Raw genomic sequence first — 18,000 nt, forward strand, 5'->3', positions numbered from 1 at the left:
TCTTGTATTTTTCCTGGTCCAGTCTAGACCATGATCTTCTTCTTCATGTCTCCTACATATCTGGGATTACAGGCACATGCCATCATACCTGGCTTATTGGTTGTGATGGGTCTTGCTAACATTTTTCCCAGGGTGTACTTGAACAGCAATCCTTCCAATCTCTGCCTCTTAAATAACTGGGATTACAGACATAAGCCACTGCACCCAGCCCAAGTCCTACCTTATAATAGTCATTCAGCTGTAAACTGAATGGATTAATTCATTGGAGAGGTCAGTTGTCTCAGGATCCAATTACCTCTCAATAGAAAGCCCACAACATGAGCCTTCTATGGATATTTTATATACTAACCCCAATTTTCTGCCCTAGCCCACAAATGATCATGTCCATCTCACAATGCAAAACGCAGAGTTCCAATTGTCTTAACACTTCCAACATTATCCAAAAGATCAAGCCCAAAGTCTCTTCTGAGACTCAAAGCAAACTCTTGTAAAATCAATAAACAAATTAGATACTTCTATGGTACAAGCGAACTGAGTAAACATCCCCATTCCAAGAGGGAAGAAAAGAAAAATAAAGAGGTACTGGGCCAAAATAAAACTAAAATGTAGGAGGATAAACATCAAATTCTGTAGCTCTGCATCCAGCATCGGGCTCCTGTTGGCAGAATATGAGCTCCGAATGGCTTAGGCATCCCTCCTCCAAGGTTTTTCCATCTGTGGTACACATGACCTCTCTCAAACACTCTGTCTGCACCTTTCTTGAACAGACATTACACATTCCTGGCATCTTTAACTTTGTGGTGTCTCCATTGCAACTTTTGGCTTCACTCTCACAGCTACATGCATTACCCTCTAAAAAGGTACCCACAGGGACTTGGACACTGCCACACATTACCTGACCTCCCAGGCTTGCCTTTGAAATGTGGGCAGAAACCTCAATGATCCCTTGCATTCTACATACCCACAAAACCAGCATCAAATGGATGACACCAACTTAAGCAGTAGCCAGCCTCCATTGGACCAGCCTCTGAGTCCCTAGGTAGATGAAGGCAGAGAAATACTTTCCTGGGTATTCCTTTGTGAGCAGAACATCCTGTAATTCTCTTCTTAAAATGAGTTTACATCTTTATTCCCTTAATCCTGCAACAAGTGGAGGGTCTGGCCAATTTCTGAGATGCTTTCAAGACATCTTTCCTATTTTCAGCTTCAAGTAAGTGGCTTCTTTTTTGGTACTACTTTCTTCAGCAACCACACCACCCTTTGGTCTCAACTTTAAATTGTACTCCTTTTCTGGACATGTTGTAAAATTTTCATATTATTCTACTCTATTCTTTGCTCTCAATTCTCACTGTCAGTTGTGTTAAAAGCAACCAGCAATATCCATACCACAGAGATTCCAAGATGGCAGCTAGAGGGAGGAAGAAGAAAGCATGCTTCCTAAAGTAAAATCTTGGAGAGATGCTGGAGATATACCTTACAAGAAAAACCACCGAGAAGAGGCAAAACTTTGATTCCTCCACACCCCCAGCCCACGCATAGCATCCCCACTTCACATTAAATGGAGAAACCAGGAGGACTCCTGAGCCACTGCCAGACACCAGCGCCCAGATTGCTTGGGAAGACGCAGACCATAAGGTGAGCTAAGTGGCACATGGTACTCCCACAGACAACCCTGGACCAGATCAGCATAGCCCCCTGGACAGACCGACCCCCACCCAGGGAAAAAAGAAAAAAAGACCTGAATAATAAGCAATAACAACAAAAAAAAGTGTAGCAAAGAGGGCAAGTGCCCTGAGCACCAAGGGAGGGGGAGGGGAAATCCCTCACGGAACTGTAAATAAACAAGCCAGCTGGAGAAGGCAAGAGTGGTGGCACCCACCCAGCAACCAGGAGCAGAAAAGCTTCTAAAAGTGGTGGTGGGAGGAAAACTCCACAGGAGAGAAGGGAGGCCCACTTCCCACATGAACTGTAAATAAACATGCTGGCCTGAGAAAGTGGACGCAGTGTCACCTCCCCCAGTGTTCTTGGAAAGAGGAAGCTTGTAGTAGTGGTGGTGGCACACAGGAGAACTCTAAGTAAACAAAGCCTGAGGGGCCAGGTGAGTGTTAAGCTCACTCCTGAGATCTACATAAATAAAGCCTCCAGCAACAGAGGCTGACAGCAGCTGGCAGGTGAGCCGCAGCCTCAGAAAGCTATTCACAGAACTGTCTCCAGACTTTTTTTTTTCCCTCTCTTCCTTTGATGAGATAACAACCGAACTACACCTGCATGCTGAAAAACTTACTGAAACTGTATTGCATTTGAACTTGGGACACTTTGTGGTGTCTTTTTGTTGTTGTTTTGTTTTGTTTGGTTTGGTTTGGTTTGGTTTGGTTGGCTTGGTTTTTTTTTCCCTTTGATGAGACAGTGACAGAACTACTTCTGAGACACCATCTCCAGGATGGGATACTGAGGGACTAACACCAAAATTATTAAGACTGAAACTTTATTGCATTTGAACTTGGAGATTTTTGTTTATTTGTTTGTTTGTTTTTTTCAATCTTCTCTCTGTCTCTTTAATGCCTGTTTAGCTTACTGTTGATCAGTACACTATCTCTCCCTGTTTATATCTTTGAAACTTTTGTTTGTTTGTTTGTTTACTTATTTGTTTATTTGTTTTCCCCTTTTTCTTTAACTTCTTTACTTTCCCTCTCCTCTCACCCCCCCCATTCTAAATATCACTATTGTTATTATTACAAGCTAGAAAATACTTAATTGCATACAGTACAGGGACAATAACAACACCAAGGGCAATGATGGGAAGACAGAAAAAACAGGGAAACTAGTTTCTCCACAGCAAAAAATTAGTACAGGAACCAGAGGGAAATGAAGAAAACAGATACTCAGATCCAGACTCCAACAAAATGAAGATAAACTGTGCCAAAGAACCCAATGAAGCCCACAACAATAATCTGAAAGAAGAAATCCTACAGGTAATCAATGAGAATTTTACAGAGATGATACTGGATATGGTCAACAAAAATGTACAGGAGACACTGAAGAAATTCCAAGACAACAAAAATAGAGAGATAAAAGAACTCAGGATAAAAATAGACAACATTAAAGAGGAAACCACCCAGGATATGGAAAACCTCAGAAAAAAGAATGAAACAGAATTGTAAAACAAAATGGAAGGCCAATCCAGCAGAATAGAACAAACAGAAGACAGAATCTCAGAACTCGAAGATGAAATGGTAATTAAAAGAAAAACCAAAGAACTATTAGTTAAACAACTCAAAAGAAAATGCAAGAATTCACTGACTCCATCAAAAGACCAAGCTTGAGAATCATGGGCATTGAAGGAGAAGAGGTGCAAGAAAAGGGAATGCATAATACATTCAACAAAATAATAACAAAAAACTTCCCAAATCTAGAGAAATCTATGCACACACAGATGCAAGAGGCCTCCAGAACACTAAACAGACCAGACCGAAATAGATCTACCTCACGTCACATTATCATTAAAACAACAAATACAGAGACCCAAGAAAGAATATTGAAGGCTATAAGAGAGAAAAAGCAAATAATACACAAAGGTAAACCCATCAAAATCACAGCAAACTTCTCAACAGAAACATTAAAAGCAAGAAGAGCTTGGGGTGAGATCTTCTGGGCACTGAACGAAAATAACTTCAACCTTAGGAAACTCTACCCAGAAAAACTATCATTCAAAATAGATGGAGCAATAAAAGTCTTCCATGATAAGCAGAAACTAAAACAATATGTGACCACAAAGCCACCACTAAAGATTCTTCAAGGGATTCTGCACACAGAAAGTGAAACCAAACAACCAGGAAAGGGCAGGCAGCATCAAACTACAGGAAAAGAAAAAGCAAGAAAGTAGAGAGTAACATCAAGTTAGGTACACACAATCAAACCTTCAAACAACTAAGACAACTAATGACAGGAATCACCACATACCTATCAGTACTAACACTTAATGTTAACGGACTTAATTCCCCCATCAAAAGGCACTGTTTGATGAACTGGATTAAAAGGAAGATCCAACAGCTTGTTGCTTACAGGAGATCCATCTCACCAACAGAAACAAGTATAGGCTTAGGATGAAAGGCTGGAAGAAGATTTACCAAGCCAATGGCCCCCAAAAACAGGCAGGAGTAGCAATACTTATCTCTGACAAAGTAGACTACAAACCTACATTGATCAAATGAGATAAAGAAGGACATTCCATACTAATAAAAGGGGAAATAGACTAAAAGAAAATAACAGTTATCAACCAATATGCACCCAATGTCAACATAACCAATTTCATCAAACATACCCTGAAGGATCTAAAAGCATATATTAACGCCAACACAGTGGTTGTGGGAGACTTTAACAACCCATTATCATTAATAGATAGTTCATCCAAACAAAAAATTAATAAAGAAATCCTAGTAATGGAACTAGTTGATGTCTACACAACATTTCATCCAACTTCTACACAATATACATTCTTCTCAGCAGCAACCCACAGAACCTTCTCCAAAAATGATCATATTCTAGGGCACAAAGCAAGCCTCAGCAAATATAAGAAAATAGAAATTATACCATGCATTCTATCTGATCACAATGCAATAAAACTAGAACTCAACAACAAAAATAAAGACAAAAAACATGCAAACAGCTGGAAACTGAATAACTCATTGCTTAATGAACAATGGGTCATTGATGAAATAAAAGAGGAAATTAAAAAGTTCCCAGAAGTCAATGAAAATGAAAACACAACCTACCAGAACCTATGGGACACAGTAAAGGCAGTCCTGAGAGGAAAGTTAAAACCCTGAGTGCATATATTAAAAAGACTGAAAGATCCTAAATCAATGACCTAATGAAACATCTCAAACTCCTACAAAAACAAGAACAAACATATCCCAAAACAAATAGGAGAGAAATAATAAAAATAAGAGCTGAAATCAATGAAATAGAAACCAAAAAAACCATACAAAGAATTAATGAAACAAAAAGTTGTTTCTTTGAAAAAATAAGATCAACAGACCCCTGGCAAACCTGACTAAATTGAGGAGAGAAAAAAACACAAATTAGCAGAATGAGGAATGTAAAAGGGGAGATAACAACAAACACCATGGATGTCCAGGAAATCATCAGAGACTACTTCAAGAACAAATATTCAAATAAATTCAAAAGTCTTAAAGAAATGGACAGATTTCTAGATGCATATGATCATCCAAAACTGAACCAAGAGGACATTAATCATCTGAATAAATCTATAACACAAAATGAAATTGAAGCAGCAATCAAGAGTCTCCCAAAAAAGAAAAGACCAGGACCTGATGGATTCTCTGCTGAATTCTATCAGACCTTTAAAGAAGAACTGATACTAACCCTCCTTAAGCTGGTCCATGAAATAGAAAGGGAAGGAAAATTTCCTAACACATTTGATGAAGCCAGTATTACACTTCCCAAAACCAGGCAAAGACACCGGCCAAAAAGGAGAACTATAGGCCAATCTCCTTAATGAACATTGAGGCAAAAATCCTCAATAAAATAATGGCAAAATGAATTCAACAACACATCAAAAAGATCATTCACCATAACCAAGTAGGCATCATCCCAGGAATGCAGGGGTGGTTCAACATATGAAAATCAATAAATGTAATAAACCACATTAACAGAAGCAAAGACAAAAACCACTTGATCATCTCAATAGATGCAGAAAAAGCCTTTGATAAGATCCAACATCATTTCATGATAAAAGCTCTAAGAAAACTAGGAATAGAAGGAAAGTACCTCAACATTATAAAAGCTATATATGACAAACCTACAGCCAGCATTATACTTAATGGAGAAAAACTGAAACTATTCCCTCTAAAATCAGGAACCAGACAAGGATGTCCACCATCTCCACTCCTATTCAACATAGTACTGGAATTTCTAGCCAGAGCAATTAGGCAAGAAGAAGGAATAAAAGGGATACAAATAGGTAAAGAAACTGTCAAAATATCCCTATTTGCAGAAGACATGATCCTATACCTTAAAGACCCAAAAAACTCTCTCAAAAGCTCCTAGACACCATCAATAGCTATAGCAAGGTAGCAGGATATAAAATCAACATAAAAAAATTGTTAGCATTTCTATACACTAATAATGAACAAACTGAGAAAGAATGTATGGAAACAATTCCATTTACAATAGCCTATAAAAGAATCAAATACCTACGGGTAAACCTAACAAAGGATGCGAATGACTTCTACAAGGAAAACTATAAACTTTTGAAGAAAGAGATTGAAGAAGACTATAGAAAGTAGAGAGATCACCCATGCTCATGTATTCGTAGAATCAACATAGTAAAAATGGCTATACTCCCAAAAGCAGTCTACATATTTAATGTGATTCCCTTCAAAATCCCAATGACGTTCATCAAAGAGTTTGAAAAATCTAGCATTAAATTTATTTGGAAACACAAGAGGCCACGAATAGCCAAGGCAATACTCAGTCAAAAGAACAATGCTGGAGGCATCACAATATCCAACTTCAAATATATTACAAAGCAATAACAATAAAAACAGCATGGTACTGGCACAAAAACAGACATGAAGACCAATGGAACAGAATAGAGGACCTGGATATAAAGCCACACAACTACAACCAACTTACCTTTGACAAAGGCGCTAAAAATATACGATGGAGAAAAGACAGACTCTTCAACACAAACTGCTGGGAAAACTGGTTAGCAGTCTGCAAAAAACTGAAACTAGATCCATGTATATCACCCTATACCAGTATTAACTCAAAATGGATCAAGGACCTTAATATCAGACCCCAAGCTATAAAGTTAGTATAGGAAAGAGTAGGAAATACTTTGGAACTAACAGGTATAGGCAAGGACTTTCTCAATGGAACCCCAGAAGCTCAGCAACTAAGAGATAGCATAGATAAATGGGACCTCATAAAGCTAAAAAGCTTCTGTTCATCAAAAGAAATGGTCTCTAAACTGAAGAGAACACCCACAGAGTGGGAGAAAATATTTGCCAGCTACACATCGGAGAAAGGACTGATAACCAGAATATATAGGGAACTCAAAAAACTAAACTCTCCTAAAATTAATGAGCCAATAAAGAAATGGGCAAGTGAACTAAAAAGAACCTTCTCAAAAGAAGGAATTTCAATAGCCAAAAAGCACATGAAAAAATGCTCACCATCTCTAGCCATTAAGGAAATGCAAATCAAAGCCACACTAAGATTCCACCTCACCCTTGTTAGAATAGCCATCATCCAAAACACCACCACCAACAGGTATTGGCTAGGATGTGGGGAAAAAGGAACCCTTTTACACTGCTGGTGGGAATGCAAACTAATACAACCACTTTGGAAAAAATTTGGAGGCTTCTTAAAAATCTGAACATAGATCTACCATATGATCCAGCAATACCACTCTTGGGGATATACCCAAAAGAAAGTGACACAGGCTATTCCAGAGGCACTTGCACACCCATGTTTATTGCAGCACTATTCACAATAGCCAAGTTATGGAAACAGCCAAGATGCCCCACCACTGACAAATGGATTAAGAAAATGTGGTATTTATACACAATGGAATTTTATGCAGCCATGAAGAAGAACGAAATGTTATCTCTCGCAGGTAAATGGATGGAACTGGAGAACATCATTCTGAGTGAGGTTAGCCTGGCCCAAAAGACCAAAAATTGTATGTTCTCCTTCATATGTGGACATTAGGTCAAAGTCCAACAAGGGGATTGGACTTTGATCTCATGATAAAGCAAGAGCATACTTGGGAGGTATGAGGATAGGTAAGACACTCAAAAAACTAGATAGCATTTATTGCCCTCAAGGCAGAGAAACTAATACAGATACTTTAAAGTGACAGAGGCCAATAGGAGAAGGGAACCAGGAACTAGAGAAAAGATTAGTTCGAGAAGAATTAATTTAGAAGATAACACACATACACGGGAAAGCAATGCAAGTCAATTTCCTGTATAGCTATCCTTATCTCAACTAGCAAAAACCCTTGGTCCTTCCTATTATTGCTTATACTCTCTCTTCAACAAAACTAGAGATAAAGGCAAAATGGTTGTTGCCTGGTAGCGAGGGTGTAGGGGGAGAGAGGGAGGGGGGAGGGGAGTAAGGGAGGTGGCAGGGGGAAGGGGGGAGAAATTACCCAAACATTGTATGCATATATGAATAAAATAAAAAAATTCACAAAGTATAATTGACCCAACTTAATTTTCATCTATGGATAGAAGCATCCATTTTCTGATCTTCTATTCATAATATTATAGAAATTATTTCACACTCTCGTCATCATGGTGGTCATAGCTGCTCACTGCCCAGTTAATGGGTCATTACCTTGGGTTTGGGTCAACTAGAGGAATCCTTCTTGCAAAACCATCTCTCATGCAGCTGTGATGAACAGCTATACTGTTCACAACCACAGAGGTAACTGGCTGCAGAAGAGTCTTAAATTGCTCTCAGCTCTAAAGGCTAAATTATACAAGGGCTTTCTCCATTGTACATTTTCAAGGATGTAAACTTGGAATATTTAACTTGAACAATTCACATAAAAATAAAACCATTTGGTGCTTGATATTGTTTAATGTAGAAATTTATCATTATTTTGAACAATTGATATACTTAGTTCTTCAGTTTTACAATAGAAACTCAGATGCTGTGTAAATACATGTTCATTCTCTGTAAAACTCTTTGTTGCTGAGATGAAGTGTAAAAATCAAGAGGTCAGAAAAAGTGTGCATTTTCTTAGTGGTTCAGTTTTGAGGTTACTTCACTGGATTGCAGGACACTTAACCCCAATGACATCTGGCCTTCTTCACAAGAATGCCTTGCAAAGCTTCACATGTATTAAAATGATTTCCCAGAAGTATTCCCTAGTCTGGGGTTTGAAAGAAACCAAATTTTGTCTTAAAAGGTACATCCTTGACCAGAATATCAGCGTTGTCATCAGAGGTACCATCATAAGAATGAAGTATGGGAACTAAACTAAAAGATTAGAGTTCTGTTGGAGACAAAGATATAGAATCTTATTGGTAGCTCTTTCAAAAAAATTCCTTGTCATGAGGAATAACCTGCTAGAAAATTCTACTTCATGAATGACAAATGGGACTACATGAAATTAAAAAGCTTCTGCACAAAAAACATGATGGTCTATAAATGAAAGAAGTTACCCACAAAATGGGAGAAAATCTTTGCCTGCTATACCTCTGACAAAGGTCTGATAATCAGAAAACACAAAGAGCCCCAAAAAACTAAACTCCCTAAAATTCAATGAAAAAATGGGCAAGAGAACTGAACAGAGCTTTCTCAAAAGAAGTACAAATGGCTAAAGAGCACATGAAGAAATGCTTAACATCCCGGACCATAAAGGAAATGCAAATTAAAACCACATTAAGCTTCCGCCTCACTTCTGTTAGAATGGCTACCATCAAGAACACAAATAAGAAATGTTTGCTACTATCTGGAGCCAAAAGAGCCCTCACACATTGCTGCTGGGGATATAAATTAGTACAACCACTATAGAAAATAATATGGAGGCTCCTCAAAAAACTAAAAATAGAACTACCATATGATCCAGCAGTAAGACTCCTAGGGACATGACCAAAAGAGTATGAGTCAGGTTACAACAAAGGCACCTGCATATCAACTTTTGTTGCAGCACTATTCACAATAGCTAAGCTATAAAACAGATAAGATGGTACATTTCTGACAAGTAGATTAAGAAAATGTATTTATACACAATGGAATTTTGTTCAGCCACAAACAAGAATGAAATTTTGTCATTTGCAGGTAAATCGATAGAACTGGAGAATATCATCTTAAGTGAAGTCAGTCAGGCTCAGAAGACCAAAAGTCACATGTTTTCTCTCATATGTGGAATATAAACTTAATTCAAATGCAGAGCTAACACAAAAGAGGGTAGGGTAAAAGGAGGAAACTAAGAAGGTAAATATGGTTGATACACTCTCTATATATGAATGAATATAGAATTCTTAAACAAGCTGAAACCACCATAAGAAAGGGACAAATGTGGAATGAAGAAAAAGAGAGAAAATGAACCAATTGAGGTTATAATACATATATACATGGAAATATCACAAGAAAACTCCATGTGTAGCTACCTTTATTTCAAACAAGAAAAAATGACATTTTTTTTTCTTTTTTATTCTATAAAATCAAAGGGGGGATTTTGATCCCAGAACAGGTCCTGCCCAGGGGAGTTGATACCAATGAGAGGGGAGAGGAGGTGGGGAAAGAGTAACGGAGGGTGAATATAGTGCAAATACTGTGTACACGTGTATGTAAGTGGAAAAATAATAATTGTTGAAACTATTACAGGAATGGAGGGGGAATAAAGGAGAATGATGGAAGGGATACATTCAAGTATGATATATTTGATAAATTATAAGAACTTTTGTAAATGCTACAATGTACCCCCACCCAGCACAACAATAAAAAATTTAAAAAGAAAATTCTACTTCATGGGGTTTATTCCTTTGGTGACAAGATGACCTCTTAATCCTATTAGGCTCTACATTATTAGAATACAATTATTGAATTATATTAGAGTGAAATAATATGAGTTGCAGTATAAATGCTATTTTGATTCAATAGAGTGTGACATATATGTATATATGTTGTATATATAGCGTGTGTATATATAATCTTTAGATAGATGAGACAGATGAGAGAGATCATCTCTGGATTACCCACATGCACATGTGACCCATCTCTGGAATCCCCTTCTGACCCCAATAAGTACAATAATGATGTTCATCCCTGGGGACAATCGTCTTCAAGTTTTTCCTCTGGATCAACTTAACAAAGGGTGGCATACAGTTCTGTCCTTGCTGCTACTGTTGCACTTACAGAAAAGTCTAACAGAAAAGTCATCACTGCCCTGACTCTATGATGCTTTGTCCAGCATTAGTGTGTACCCAGCCTGAAATAATATAAATATCTTTCCTTCCCTCTGTCCATAGAGAGACAAGAGGTAGAAGTAGCTTCCTTTCTGCTTGTCATTGTTGTTTGAGTCTCTGTTCTTTCTCTCTTCAATTAGATAAAAAGTCTTGCTCAGAATTTCTTCTTAGGACCTAGGAAAGTCTTCTTCAACCAGATCAAAGTAATAATGTCAGTGTAGAGGCATAGACAAGCAACATCATGATAGAGAGGAAGCAGGGAATGTCTTTGCCTGGGAGAAGTACAGTAGAGTACTTCATAAAGCACACCTTCTTACAGTAGGTACTCTTGAATTTGTCCATTAAGAATAAGTAGATAGTTCCCATGAAGGCACAGCAGCAAGAGTACAATTGGCAAAGGAAACAGCATGTACAAAGGCATAAATAAAATAGCAATATTTTCTTGAAGATCTACAAAAAATGTTAAAAAACCTATGGTACAAAAAAGCATTGTGTGACTGTTGTCTTGTGAACTGCATGCAATGCAAATGATACTGAATTTTATACTCTAAAGGTGATAACTTTCAATGAATGGTTTTAAGTAACAAAAAGTATGACCAGACTGGCATGGTAGATGAAACACAAAAATTGTCACGGTCCATATGCTTAGGAGAGAAGATTCTCTTATCCTGGAGCCAAGTGTTAGACTACTCCTTGCCTTGACATCTACTTCACACAAAAAGTACTATCAGACAACATCTATAATATCAAAAATAGTCTATCCTTACATATAGATGTCCTCTTGTCTCACTTCAACAGCTAGAGAAAGATGCAACTTACAAGAAACACCATTAAGCGTATTTTTTTATGGAGAAAGGGTGACATGTTTGCACAAGAAAATCCCAAGGTAAATAAATTAATACCATCTCCCCTTCTCAGCAAAAGAGCATCGAATTAAGTATGCTTTTTGGGGCTTGAGAGTCATGAGCCTTTAATTTTAAGCTAAGCATCATTCTCTCTTGTAAATGATGAAAATAGATTTTCCTAGATCTTTATGAACAATACATTATTTTCAAGTTAATATCTCATATAATCAATATGACATCCCAGTTAAGACCTGGAAGGGTGGACAGAAACTACCTTTTTGTCTCCTCATTTTATGTATCAAAACTAAGGCCATACAGCTAGGAAGTCACAGAATTCAGTAAGTCATTCTGCAGTCTGTGTCTTTCAGATTTGGGTTTATTGCTTTTCTCCTACTTAATACTACATATGTAGAAAAATAACATCTTGGGTACAACCTTTTCTATGACAACTAAGGACTTCAGAAAGCCAGGCTAACTAGTTTTCAATTGATTGGGCAAGCTCATTTTAAGACCTCCTTTCAATTCCTACTCTCAGCAACTGAGGAAGGTCAGGAAGGGTAAGACATCTCAAAGACAAACCCACTGGACAGTCCCTGTGATGTAATTAGAGACTTTCTTTCCCACAACCTTCCCCTTCCCACCCCATCATCTCCTACCATGGAATCACTAGTCTTTCAATGAGCTAATTATATTCTTTAGAATATCAGCCTAGTAATAACAACAACCTTGGATTTATATTTTTTTTTTCTGGTAACTCAAAGTACCTTTGTAATTGCTTCAGGGGCATTGATGGGGAGTTTTCATAGTGAGACTGTCTTTCACTCTATGCCAAGTTGTTTGTTCTATTTTCCCTTTGACCCCCTGCATCTATCAAAAAGTAGGAGATAAAAATGTAAGAAAAGAAGATGGCATATAATCATCACATAATTAAAAATACCACCACTACTTTCTTCTATCAAACATGGTTTATGAGGGAGGATTGCCTAAAGACCTGGATATTAATTCAAAAATTGAGTGTTAGCAAACCACTGGGCAGTTCAGCTTTCTGAGTGTTGCCTATGGGGTGGTTACCATCCCTCTTCTGTCTGCCACTAACACCATTGTGTAGCATAAAAGAACTGCAATAGCTGGAGTTTGAATTACACAGTAGTCAAGCTAGATAATTAAATTTTCCTTCCAGAAAGAATATGTCCCTGCTGAGGAAACCTTATTGCATACTGCTGTTCATGGTGACCATTATTAAATTTGTAGGACATGTCCCTGTATTATAACAATTCATTTGAAAGTTATCATTACACAACCCAATAAGGTTAGAAAAGAGAGCAAAAAATTCCAGCAAAGTTTGAAAAAAGATCTGAAATTCTCCCAAGATTTACTCAACAAAGTACATCTTAGCTCTGCATCAACAGCAAGGAGATCTACTGCCCAAAGAGTTCTTGCTTTTTCTTGACGGATGGTATATAGGAAAGCTTTTGCTTTAGGAAATTGCATCCAATCCCCTAGAAACTTCTTTTGAACTGTTCCTTTGGGTCATTTTAATGACTTGAGTTGATACTGTATAGAAAGAAGGTACAATGTTGACATGCAACATGAAAACCAGTCCTGTGTATGTTTATGGGCATCAAATTCTTAAAGTGGAAGAGACTCCACTTTGGAATATATATTATTGTTTATTATTGTTATGAAATTAAGTGTACACTATATATAGCATAAATACAATTTTACTAGAATCACAATGAATTCTCAAAAATTTTGGATGTTGTGAATATCCTTCATATTTTCATTAGAGAATAAGAAAAAGACAGATGCTACCATTATATTGTGTGACTTTAAACTACACATCTCTCCATTCTATTTGGTTTGAGGCAAATGTAATAGCGGCAATGGCTATATCTTATCCTTTGTAAATCCTCAATAACATTGATGTCAGAGAGAGCGCTTTAACAACACAATAAAAGAAGAATTTGTCAGTTCACAAATAATTACTGAACAATAACTGAATTGTGTACACACAATGCTGTACACAATGGAAGGTAAAAATATACAAAAAGGACTTTACCTTAACAAATACTATAATATTGTGGGAGAGACAAGATTGCAAACGAACTAATATTTTCAAATTTTCAGCTATTTTAATTGTCTGAGAGGTCTTAATCTAATGCCATAACCATACATCTAATATGCTTCTTCAAGGGTACTTACCTTCTACTCTGAGTTCATCACATCAGACTTTTTAATTGTTCATTTATTCTTTCTGTATCCCTTCATATTTTTCTATAGAGAAAATTTTTATCAGTGAGAGTGACTTAAATAGATATGAAATAAAGTGGAAGATAAGAAAGGTATTATTTGCTTAATTGATATAAGATTTCAATAAAATATGTGTTCCCAGATATTTTCCCTGCTCTGGATTCAAATATTTATTAATGGAACAAAGTGTATCATATTGTTAGGATGGTAATATATTTCACTCACAAATTTGTGAATGGGATTTCAGATGCAGTGTATTTTCAATCATTTAGGAAGCCTCAGTTGATTACTTCAAATAGTTTTCTGATTTCATCATTATGCTATATACATATCATATATATAATCATATAATATATATCACATAATACATATAATCATATATAAAAATAATTTTATTTTAATCAGAAATAATAATTCCACTCACCTCTTAAAAATTTCACTTGGCTCACAGTTACATAGGATAGTATCCAAGCATTGTACCTTGGCAAAATAAGGCTGTTCCCTAAGTGAGCTCTCATCTACCTTTTCAGTTTTATTTTAGGCAGAAGTAGATGACCATTTTCTAGGATGACTTTTGGAAAGTAGCCAAAAAGGGTCATTCCTCTTTTGGCTAAAAGTGAGATCCTAACATTTTTTTAATTTCCACTTATAAAAAGCTTATATCTATACTTGATTCAAGAAAGAACATATTAACAGCACAATGAGCAAGGAAGCTTAGGTGTTATCAAGGAATCAAGAGCCCAGAATTAAAAGAATTAACCTAGAAGGTAACACCCACGCACAGGAAATCAATGTGAGTCAATGCCCTGTATAGCTATCCTTATCTCAACCAGCAAAACCCCTTGTTCCTTCCTATTATTGCTTATACTCTCTCTACAACAAAATTAGAGATAAGGGCAAAATAGTTTCTGCTGGGTATTGAGGGGGGGAGCGGGAGGGGGTGGAGTGGGTGGTAAGGGAGGGGGTGGGGGCAGGGGGGAGAAATGAACCAAGCCTTGTATGCACATATGAATAATAAAAGAAAAATGAAAAATAAAATAAAATAAAATAAACTTCATCCTAACAAAACCGTTTAAACACACAAAAAAAAAAAGAGCCCAGAATTGAGCAAATTCTGCAGCTGATTGCTTTTTATTAGAATACAACATATATCAAAGGAGTAGAAATTCCAGACAGCTCATTATTAAACAGAAAGATGAATAAAAGCAGACTACATTTTATCTAAGTTATCCAGCTGATCAATCAATTCAAATGAGACTTTCTATTACAGGGATATTAGCCAAACTGGCACGCCAATCACTGATTGATAGAGGAAAATAGGATTAATTTTGGGTCATAAGAAATGAATGAAACAACCATTCTTTTTTTTTCTTTTACTTACAAATCTGTTAAAGAGGTGATAGGTTCTTAGTTAGATAAATAAGTAAGCATATCTGGGACACTGGTTTTAAAAATTTCAGACTACCATGTGTGCCATTCAGGTGGTAAAAAGCTATATAATTCTGTTTAATTATTCTTAAGAGTTTAGATCCCAATAATCCAACCTCATTCCCAGGAATTATAACTTTTGACTTAGAAAAGTTTGATTATTTGAGAGTCTTCATTCTTCATAGTAGATGCAACCATTTAATGGGTCTTTGAGCAACCCATGGTTTGGGTTAGCTTTGTGCTTCCTTGTAAGTTCTTCTGCCCCTTTGACTAGCTTGAAGGTCTCAGGGATGTCATGTTGATCTTAAATGGGCAATCTGAAATGTGCTGCAAGTGACAGATTATGGTCAGAAGCCAGCTGTTCACATATTTGATCAGTCAGCGGGAAATCTTTCAGCAGCTCTTAAATAAAAAATACAGGATGGTGTCGGTGTTTGGTGACACTGTTTTTAATCTTCACATTCTTCACTGACAGGAGGTAATAGTTATCCATGGGAGACCTGTCACATGACAGAAGAGTCACAATATGGCCTCCCAAACTACTTTAATAGTCAGAGCATGGTAGGCTGCTCAGGCTAAAATGGAACAAGAAGAGAGACAGACCTTTATTAATTAAAGAATTTCTTTTCTATTTCTCAATAAGTATAAAAGGCTTTTCCTAATAAAGCTGTTACTATTATTACAGAAATTGAAGCAGAACATAAGGTTGCCTTTCTATTCTAATATCTTTCAAATTAGACCATGAAGTGAACAGATTTATTGCTATGTCTAATTGATCAAAGATTTAGTAGCAGTACACTGACATCTGCAATTCCATGTAAAGCAGGTCTTACTTCTGTTGATCAGCATGAAGGAATGGGTTTCATTAGAAGGTCCTATTCCAAGGAATGTTTTATCCCTAACTACCAAACTATTTCAGGACTATTTTTGGTGAAAAATTTATGCAAAAATTTATGGAAGATCTAGGGATAGTTTCATTGTATCTTGTAGTCAATCGCTAAAACACAAATGTACAATAAATTAAGCTATCTTGACATGATATCATGTAAATCCATAACTTAATTGATAATTTTCAAAAAGAAAGCTTCAAGACAAATTAAAGCATTGAGAAAAGAGCATGAAGAAAGAGTCTTACTCTTTGTGGACATTCCTTTAGCTTGAGCTTTGCCAGCTTATTTTCATATAGTAGTAAGGGACTACAAAGTGTGACATAATTTCTAAAGGTCATTCTTATACTTCACTTTTTTAATTAATACACATTAGTTATAAAAATTCATTTCATTGTGACATTTTCATGCATACATATAGCATCCTCTGATCATGTTTACCCCACATTACTCTCTGTTGTTTCTTTTCCCTCTTTGTTCTGGTCCTCTTTCCATTCTCACATATATATTCATGTCCCTTCTGTATTCATGTCATCTTTTGTTTTCTAGATTCCACATATGAAAAGAAACACATGATAATGCCTTTCTTCCTGGTTTATTTTACTTAACATGATGACGTTCATTGCCCTGAAAATAACATGATTTTGGTCTTCTTTATGGATGAAAAATACTACATCATACCTATATACCATAATTTCTTCATTCATTCCTGCATTGATGGCTACATAGGCTGATTGTTGTTGCTGTTAGTTTGTTTTATTTAATTGATGATAACCATTCTGTGGTAAGATGGAATCTCACATAGGTTTCTTTTAAAACAAAATTAACACCATAAATTGTACAAAGGGGTTTCGTTGTTCATTTTGACATTTACATACATGCATATAATATATTTTGATCAAATTCACCCCACCTACATTACTTTAGCCTCCTTCCTCCTCACCCCCTTTTTATTTTTTTAATTAGGATATATTCATTATACATGCAGGGGATTCATAGTGACAATTCTAGTTAGACTTATATTGTACATTAGTTACATCATCCCCATTGTCTCTCCCCTCAACTCCTTCCCAGCCCCACTTAAAGTAATTGCAAGAGGTTTCTTTGTTCTATTTCATATAGGTATATGAAGTCCATCTACCATATGCCCTCATCTTAATCTCCTTAGTTCACACTCCCCTTCCCACTTAGTACCCACCCCACACATACTGTGTCTGTTTTATAGTCCTGTCTTTTGTTATTAATATTTAAATTGATGTGCAAAGAGGTTTCTCAATGTATCCCCGCAGTGGGTATACTTTACTTTGCTCCATTCAACCTCTTCCATTACTCTCCCTTCTTGCTTTACTTCCTATCTCCCATTTTTCAACAGCTTTCAATATACATTCTAATATCTTCTACCTTTACAGATGTTATGTTTTATGATATTACTGATGCTCTATCATTCTTTTTTCCTTTTCCTCTTTCCCCAAGTTCCATAGAGCAGTTCCACTGTTACAAACATGTTCTACATATGAGTTTGTACATGATCATGTTGTTTTTGTGTATATGTTTATCTTTTGGATCTGTCTTCCACATATGAGAGAAAACATTTGGCCTTTGTCTTTCTGAGCATGGCTTACTTCACTTAACATGATGCCC

This window comes from Castor canadensis, chromosome 13, assembly GCF_047511655.1.
Source record: "Castor canadensis chromosome 13, mCasCan1.hap1v2, whole genome shotgun sequence".
Classification (NCBI taxonomy): Eukaryota; Metazoa; Chordata; class Mammalia; order Rodentia; family Castoridae; genus Castor; species Castor canadensis.